At 45.1% G+C, this 8,421-nt stretch overlaps 1 long non-coding RNA gene across 1 annotated transcript in view; it reads left to right on the top strand.

The window, feature by feature from the left end:
* Nucleotides 1–1,807: 1,807 nt before the first annotated feature.
* Nucleotides 1,808–8,421, top strand: part of LOC140456804 (uncharacterized) — an 84,691-nt gene continuing 78,077 nt past the window's right edge. The window contains exons 1-2 of the long non-coding RNA XR_011953140.1: nucleotides 1,808–1,905; nucleotides 2,883–2,998. This is a non-coding gene — a long non-coding RNA (uncharacterized lncRNA). The remainder of the gene's footprint in view (nucleotides 1,906–2,882; nucleotides 2,999–8,421) is intronic.

Genomic DNA, 8,421 nt, shown 5'->3' on the forward strand with positions numbered 1-8,421 from the left:
AGGTCACCAAGCATGTAGATGAGGGTAGGGCATTTGACATGGTATACATGGACAAAAGTAAAGCCTTTGACAAGGTTCCACATGGTAGGCTGTTGGAAAAAATGCAGAGCCATAGAATTGAGGGTGATTTAGCAGTTTCGATTAGAAACTTGCTTTCTGAAAGAAGGCAGCGAGTGGTGGTTGATGTAAAATATTCAGCCTGGATTCCAGTTACTAGTCACGTGTCACCAGGATCTATTTTGGAACCACTGCAGGTATAGGTGAATGGATTAGGAAATTTGCAGATGACACTAAAGTCAGTGTAGTCGTGGACAGTGTGGAAGAATGTTACAGGTTGCAAGGGGACTTGGATAAACTGCAGAATTGGGCTGAGAGGTGGCAAATAGAGTTCAATGCAACTAAATGTGAGGTGATGCACTTTGAGAAGAATAACAGGAAGGCTGAATACTGGGTCAATGGAAAGATTCTTGGTAGTGTGGTGTGCAGAGGGATCTTTGAGTCCATGTGCATAGATCCCTGAAAGTTGCCACCCAGGTTGATAGTGCTGTTAAGAAGGCAAACGGTGTGTTAGGTTTCATTCGTGGAGGGATTGAGTTCCGAAGTTGATATACCATACTGCAACTCTACAAAAAACTGGTGCAGTCACACTTGGAATATTGTGTTCAATATTCCTCTAGCTTATCTCTCCATGCTTCAGGCTCTCTGCCTTTATATCTGATGAAGGGCTTTTGCCCGAAACGTCGATTTTACTGCTCCTCGGATGCTGCCTGAACTGCGGTGCTCTTCCAGTACCTCTAATCCAGAATCTGTACCCCACCACATCACTTTGCCCCACAATCGTGGTATCTGGTTGTACAGAAGGAGGAGTGGCACAGTCTGTACTGAGATGCACTGGGGCCCTGAAACACATGGTAAAGACTGAAATCACCAGAGCATTGAGAGCCCCACCACATTGTTTGCATGTTCTATTGTTTATACACTGTTCCTGCCTTCCCTTGTTTTTTCTTAATCAAGTTGTTATTATACACACCTGCACAAGCTGTGAAATGAACTCAGCCCTCTCAATCCAAGATTCAGGATATTTTCACCACATCACAAGGCATCGACTCTAACCTCCCCTGTCCCTTAGCCTACTGAGTCGCGCCTGAATCAACTCCGCAATTGGGAGGAAGGGGCGGAACAGGAGGACCGAGCAGCAGCCGGTCGTCTAACCAGAGTGAGTGAGGAGCGCGGCCAAAGCATTCTCGGGAGTGAACGCTTCAGGATTGGTCAGAAAGCAAACTATTTTGCAGGATTGATCATTCTCACTACATAGTGGAGCATTCAACCTTTCTCATGAATCAATGTGAGATTTTTACAAAATAGTTGAGATGTAAATCTGATAACGTACATTAGGGAGATTTAAACAATCCTTGGATAAACACATGGGTGATTTTGCAAAAGTTTAGGGGGACGAGCTGAGAATAATTCACAGGTCGGCGTGAATAATTCACAGGTCGGTTTACACAATGCGAGTAAGAAACTTATTTTCAAACTCCCAGAACGATTGGTAATTTACATACCTGGCTAGTATGGTTAAGTTGGACCGAACAATCTATTTGCATAGTAATGATCTCAATGACTGTAACTCGACAGAGCAACTGTTAATGACTAAAATTTCACCCATGATCCTGTGCAGATATGAATATTCTCTATAAACTCACCGATACTCTCAGACGCACGCGCGGTTTGGATTCTATGTGGAGCATGCGCAGTGTCACATTGATCAGGACACCGAGAGAGCGACATGGAGCTGCTTTCTCCGGCAGCGGCTGCGATCGGCTTCAGAGAGTCGCGCTCAGAGCCGGTGTGTGGGAGCGTCGCTAGGAAAAAGGAGCGAAGAGATTTCACAATTCCTGGATACAGGTTAAAAATAACTCTAAAACGGCCCTCCAGGCCCGGGTGAGGAGGCGGCGGTCTCTGATCAGGGAAGCGGCCCAGGGTCACGGCCGCCATTTGTTTGAGGGAAGAAGGAGCGCGGGCCTTAGGGCCGCCATCTTGAGAAGGTCAAGGTGCAGGAGGGCGGGGCTCTCGGGGTCTGTAGAACAATCCGAGGAAAGGGCAGACCCATTGTTATTGATTAATTCCACGAACACAGCTTCACTGGGCGATCCTGCAGGAATATCCTCTCTCAGTCCTGCTGTGATGTTTCACCCAATCAGAACCAGCAGCTCTCCTCCTCTCTCAGCTCCCCTTCTGTCCTTCCTGCAGCATCTGTCCCCTGGAACATTGAGCTGCCTGTCCTGTCCCTCCCTCAGCTGTTGTTTCTGTAATACCTGGGATATCCCAGTCCCACCTTAGATTACTTCACTAAAGACAGGAATGTACCCGATGGATTTTTCTTAACATCAGCAATTGTTTAATACTCATTTACACGTTTTTAATTACATTGTTTTTGAAGCATTTACTTCACATTCAATCATTTGCAATGGTGGGATTTGAACCTATGTCCAGAGAACACTTGCTGAGTTTCTGGATAAATTGTCACACAATAATGCCTCTAGGCCATCACTTCGCCTGCTCACAGTTTGTATATCCCAGTGCAACATGAATTAAAACTCTTTCTTCCAGCACAATTGTTTGACCCGGCATTCTGATGATGTGACTCAGTAACTTTCCATGTGGTATCCCTCACTGTGTGGGTCTAATTGCTGCCTCTGTCAGCGTCTCTCACTCTTGAAGCTACTCCAGACCATGAGCCAACAGAATTCTCCACTCCAGAGAGATGAGGCAACACAGGTCAGGATTTTCCAGATCTCTGTGGGCTCAGTGCCATTCTATATGTGTAACCCTCAAAGCATTCGTCTAATTGCCCATTCTGCCTATTTCTGTGTCCTCTACAGGTAATCATGAAGTTCCAGACTCAATAGACTTGCCAACTGCTGGTTGGGATGATGGTTGGTCAGCCAGAAAGACAAAGTCAGGGAGGTCTGGAGTCTTCAATAAATCCTGCTGCCAGGTAAGATCATTCCAGTGCACAGAGCAGAAAGTAATAATCAGCACGCCTGCTGCAAGTTTTGTTGCAATGAGACAGCATCGGGAGTTCCCAGTTATCAGTCCAGGCTTGTGCTTTCTTAGGGAGCATCAGAACAACTGAGGGGAAAGCAGGCCTCCCACGAGAGGGTGGTAATGCAGCCTGGGATCTTTCTGTTCCCTATTCCCTCTCCAACATTGTATCTATGGCTTGTATTGAGGACCAGTGTCTTCAATCATTCTAACTCCTATAACAGTTCCTATCTCTGTCATCTTCTCCCCTCTCACCAATTATTTCACATATTTGAAACCTCCAGTCCAGATGACCATCTGTATCGCTGTAACTTGCTTCAGTCTCTACAACATGCCTTGTCTCGATAGTCTCCTCCTCCAATAACTGGAGACATCGGGTCTGTTTCTGTGCTGCATGACTCTTCGGCCGAGGTTTCCTGAATGGAATGAGTCGGAATTGCCTGTGTTTGGCTCATATCCCTTCAAACCTTCTCCTCTCCATGTACCTGCCCGAGTGTCTTTTCCATGTTGTAATTGTACTTGTTTTTACCATTTCTTCTGGCAGTCCATTCCGTCTATGCACCATCCTCTGTGGATAATGTTGCCCCTCCGCTCCCTCTTTAAATCCTTGCTGTCTCACGTCACGTTTATGCCTCTATCTTTGGACTCACCTACCCTTGGCAATTCACCTTACTTAGACCATACATGGTTTCATAAACTTGTATAAGGTCACCCCGTGGCCTCCTCTGCCCAGGAAAAATATTTACGACAGAGTTACCAATATCTCCAACTCATGTACTCAATGCTCTCACCAATGCTCTCACAAGTGTGCCAATTGCCGCTTTCAACACCCTGTCGCCCTGTGATGCCAGTCAAAGGAACAATGTAACTGCACCCCTTGGTCTCTCTCTTTTCTACAACACTGTTCAGGGCCCAACCATTACCCGTGTTAGTCCTCCTTGGTTTGTCTGAACTAAATCCAACAACTGAATTAAACTCCATCTTTCATTCCTTGGCCCCTTCGTCTATCATTTTGGTCACATCTTGAGCAAACTCCAGTCAAGTTTGTGGGACATGTTTTCCCATGCACAAAGCCATGCTGGCTGTCCGTAATCAGGCCTTATCTTTCCAAATGCATGTAAGGCCTACCTCTCAGAATGACCTCCAACAACTGACCCACCCTGATGTCTCGCTCATCAGTCTGTAGTTCCCTGGCTTTCTCTTGCAGCCTTTCTTAAATAATGACACAACATTATAATCATAGTTGGAGGCATACCGCACTCCGCACTGTTCAGTTAACGCTAACCATACTCTAAAACAGATCTCATCTCACCTGCCTGTTTCTGGATCATATCCCTTCCAACTGTTCCTATTCCTGTACTAATCTAAATGTCTGTTAAACATTGTAATTGTCCCCAGGTTCTTGGGAAGTTCATTTCACACACAACCCACCCTCTGTGTAACAATGTGCCTCTCAAGTCTTTTTTTTTAAATGTCTCTCCTCTAAACTTAAAAATGTAGTGCCTTGTCTTGAAACTCCCCTGTCCATGGGAAAATACAACTCCCATTAACTCTATCTATCCCCCTCATGATTTTATAAACTTCTATGAGGTCATCTGTCAACATTCAGGTTTCAGTGAAAAATACCAACCTATTCAGCCTTTCTTTATACTGAAGCCTTTCGTACCCAGCCACATCCCAGTAAATCTCCTCCCAACCCTTTCCAACTTAATAATATCCTTCCTATAACTGGGCGACCAGAACTGGACACAGTATTCCAGAAGAGGACTCACCAATGGCCTGTATAATCTCAATGCGATTTCCCAACTCCTATATCCAAAGGACTGAGCAATGAAAGCAAGTGAGGCAAGAACCTTTTTTTAAACTATCCTGTCTCTCCATGTTACAAACTTCAAAGAATTATGTAGCTGAACCCTGAGGTCCCTCTGTTCTACAACACTACTGAAGGTCTTGCCATTAATTGTATAAGCCCTACCCGGGTTTGTTGTACAAAATGCATGACTTCGCATTTATTCAGATTGAACTCCATCGACAGTTTTTCAGCCATTCACACCTTTCATCAGGATCCCTTTGTAATCCCAGAAAACCTTCTTCACTGTCCACAATGCCACCCTCCAGTCTAACAGCCTATCACACCTAGCTCTCTAAGTTACAAATATCTCTGCTAGGGGCCCTACAATTTCTTCACCAGCTTCCCACAATGTCCTGAGATCCATTTGATCAGGTCCTGGGGATTTATCTACCTTTGTGTTTTAAAACCTCCAGCACCTCCTTTTCTATAATGTGGACTCATTTCAAGACGTTGAGTCAGAGAGATGTACAGCACGGAAACAGGTCCTTCGGACCAACTCCTGCATGACGTTTCTCGTCACATTTGCCACAATTTTGCCAATATCCCTCTGAACCCTTGCTATTCATACACCCATCCACATGCCTTTTAAATGTATTTCTATCAGCCTCCACTATTTGCTCTGGCAGCTTATTCCATCCACTCTGCGGGAGCCAGTTATTCTTGAGGTTCCTTTGAAAAGTTTCCCTCGTCTGGGGAAATGACCTTGTCTATTGACCCTGTCGATGCCCATCATGATTTTAAACACCTTTTATCGGTTTACTCCTCAGCCTCCCATGTTCAAGTGAAAACAGCCCCAGCCTATTCAGGCCTTTCCCTGAAGCACAAACCCTCCAACCCTGGCAACATCTTTGGTCATTTCTTCTGAACCCTTTCATGTTCCACAACATCCTTCCAATGGCATTGAGACCAGAATTGCACACATTATTCCAATAGTGGTCAGGCCAAACACTGTTTAGTTCCTTGAGCGCCCCAGTCTTTATCCACAGTAAGTTCCAAAGTGAAATATTTGTTTTGGATCTTGTAGTTTCACACATTGTTGCCTTCATTGATTATTAAGGAGACCGGGTTTGTCCCGAGCTCTTCTTTTGCTCTTAATACACTTGTAAAGTCTCTTTGGATTCTCCTTAACTTTCTCTGCCAACGCTATCTCGTGTCCCCTTTTTACATTCCTGATTTCTATCCTAAGTGTATTTCTACAGCCCCAATGCTCCTGATGGGATTCCCTTGAGGCAGCCAGTTATATCTGACATGCGACCCCCTTTTTCTTGACCACAGCCTCGAAACTCAGCCAGTGTTTCCTAATTCAGTCAGCATTGAGCTGCACACTAACAAGAACACACTGGCGCTGAACGCTCCTTTTATCTCGATTTTAAAATATTCCTACTTGCCAGATTTCCCTTTATCTGCAAATACTCTCCCCTGATCTACTTTAAAAATTCATGTCGAATACTATCTTGCTACATTGAATAACTTTAACTTGTGGACCAGGCCTGTCCTTTTCCATCGCTATTTTCAAACTAATACAATTGTGGTAACTTTCCAAAGTGCTCCCCCACTAACACCTCAGTCCCGTTCCCTACCTTGGGGAGGTCAGGTTTGGCCCCATTCTCCAGTTGGGCCACTTAGATAATGACTGGGAGTTTTCGGAACACACTTAACAAATTCCTTCTAACCAAATGCTTAACTTAGTAACAATCCCAGTCCAGGTTTGGAACGGTTAAGATCCCCTATCATTACAACCCTATTATTCTAAGAGATGTCTGAAATCTCCTGACATATTTGCTCCTTCATCTCCCTTTGCCTATCGCTGTAGTCTGACCGTAGAAAACTAATGACCAATTTTTATTCCTCAGTTCCACTAATATCATTTAACTGGGTGATCCTACATGAATCCTCCCTCTAGTTACTGCTGGGATGTTTCACCCAATCAAACCCACCAGCTCTCCTCCTGTTTTGCCTCCTGTTCTCTCCTTCCTGTAGCATCTGTCTCTGGAACATTGAGCTGCTGGTCCTGTTGCTCCCTCAGCTGTGTTTCTGTAATATCTATGGGATCCCAATCCCATGTTCCCATCCATGCTCTGGGTTCATCTAACTTATCTGTTTGGCCTTTTGCATTGAAATAACTGCAGTTTAATCCACCACTTTTCCATAATTGTCTGCTATGTTCTTGCCTGCCTTGTCTATTTATATTGCTCTGTTGAACCTATTTACCAGCCTCAACTTTCTTTCTGGCCTTATGACTCTTTGGGGGTCACACGGCCCTGCCAGACAAGTTTAAATCCTCTCGAGCAGCTCCAGCAACATTCCCCACCAGGATGTGGGTCCCCCTCCTGTTCCCAGTTCAGGTGTATTCCCCACCCTGTCTACCTGTGCTGACACCTTCAGACATCCAGGGAGTTGCCCACCAATGTCCCTGTATTCCTCAGTACTCCAGGAGGACCTAACATTCATGATGTATATCATTCATTTATTAGACTTCCCACAGTGCATTACCTCACAGTGACCAGAAGTAAACTCTGTCTGCCATTACTCTGCTCAGTTTATCATCTGATCGATATCAGACTGCAGCCTGAGTCCATCCCCCTCACTGTGGACAACACCCTCACCTTTCATGTTATCGGCAAACCTACTAATGTTACCGTCTGCTTTCACATCCGAGTGATTAATGTCCATAATGAACAGCAATGGCTCCTGCACAGATCCCTGTGGTACATCCGCTGGGCAAAAGCTTTCAGTCACAAAACCAACCCTCCACCACGTGTGGAGCCAATTTACCAACTGACCTTGGATCCCATGGGATCTTCCCTTTTGGACCAGCCTTCCGTGTGGGACCTTGTCAAAGACCTTAATGAACTCCATATAAACCATATCATCTGCACGGCCCTCATCAAATCAGAGGACAGTCGTATAACAAATCCATACAGACAATCCCTAATGAAATTGCGGGGGGAATCCGTTTTTGGTGGATACATTCTTCCTTTTTTTGCAGTTCTGTGTACTGCAGTGTGTTGTGGCCCTTTTGAACAGTGTCTTGATGCAACTTCTTTTGTGTGTGTTGAGGTGGTTGCTTTCATAGATCAGGACTTGGTCTGTGTGTGTTGCTTTCCTGTATACCTTTGTGGTGAATTCTCCATTCGGTGTTCTCTGTACCGTCACGTCTAGGAATGGGAGTTGGTTGCCCTTTTCTTTCTCTCTTGTGAATCGGATTGCGGTGAGTGTGGCGTTGATGATCCGGTGTGTGTTCTCTATTTCTGTGTTTTTAATGATTACAAAGGTGTCCTCCACATATCTGACCCCGAGTTTGGGTTGAATTTGCAGTAAGACTGTTTGTTCTAATCTTTGCATTACCACTTCTGCTATGAGTCCAGAGATGGGTGAGTCCATGGGTGTGCCGTTGATTTATTCATATATTTGGTTGTTGAATGTGAAGTGTGTTGTGAGGCACAGGTCCAGTAGTTTGAGTCTACCGTCTTTGTTGATAGGTTCAACGTCCTGTTGTCTGTTCTGTATGTCCAGCAGGTTGG

This window comes from Chiloscyllium punctatum, chromosome 31, assembly GCF_047496795.1.
Source record: "Chiloscyllium punctatum isolate Juve2018m chromosome 31, sChiPun1.3, whole genome shotgun sequence".
Lineage (NCBI taxonomy): Eukaryota > Metazoa > Chordata > Chondrichthyes > Orectolobiformes > Hemiscylliidae > Chiloscyllium > Chiloscyllium punctatum.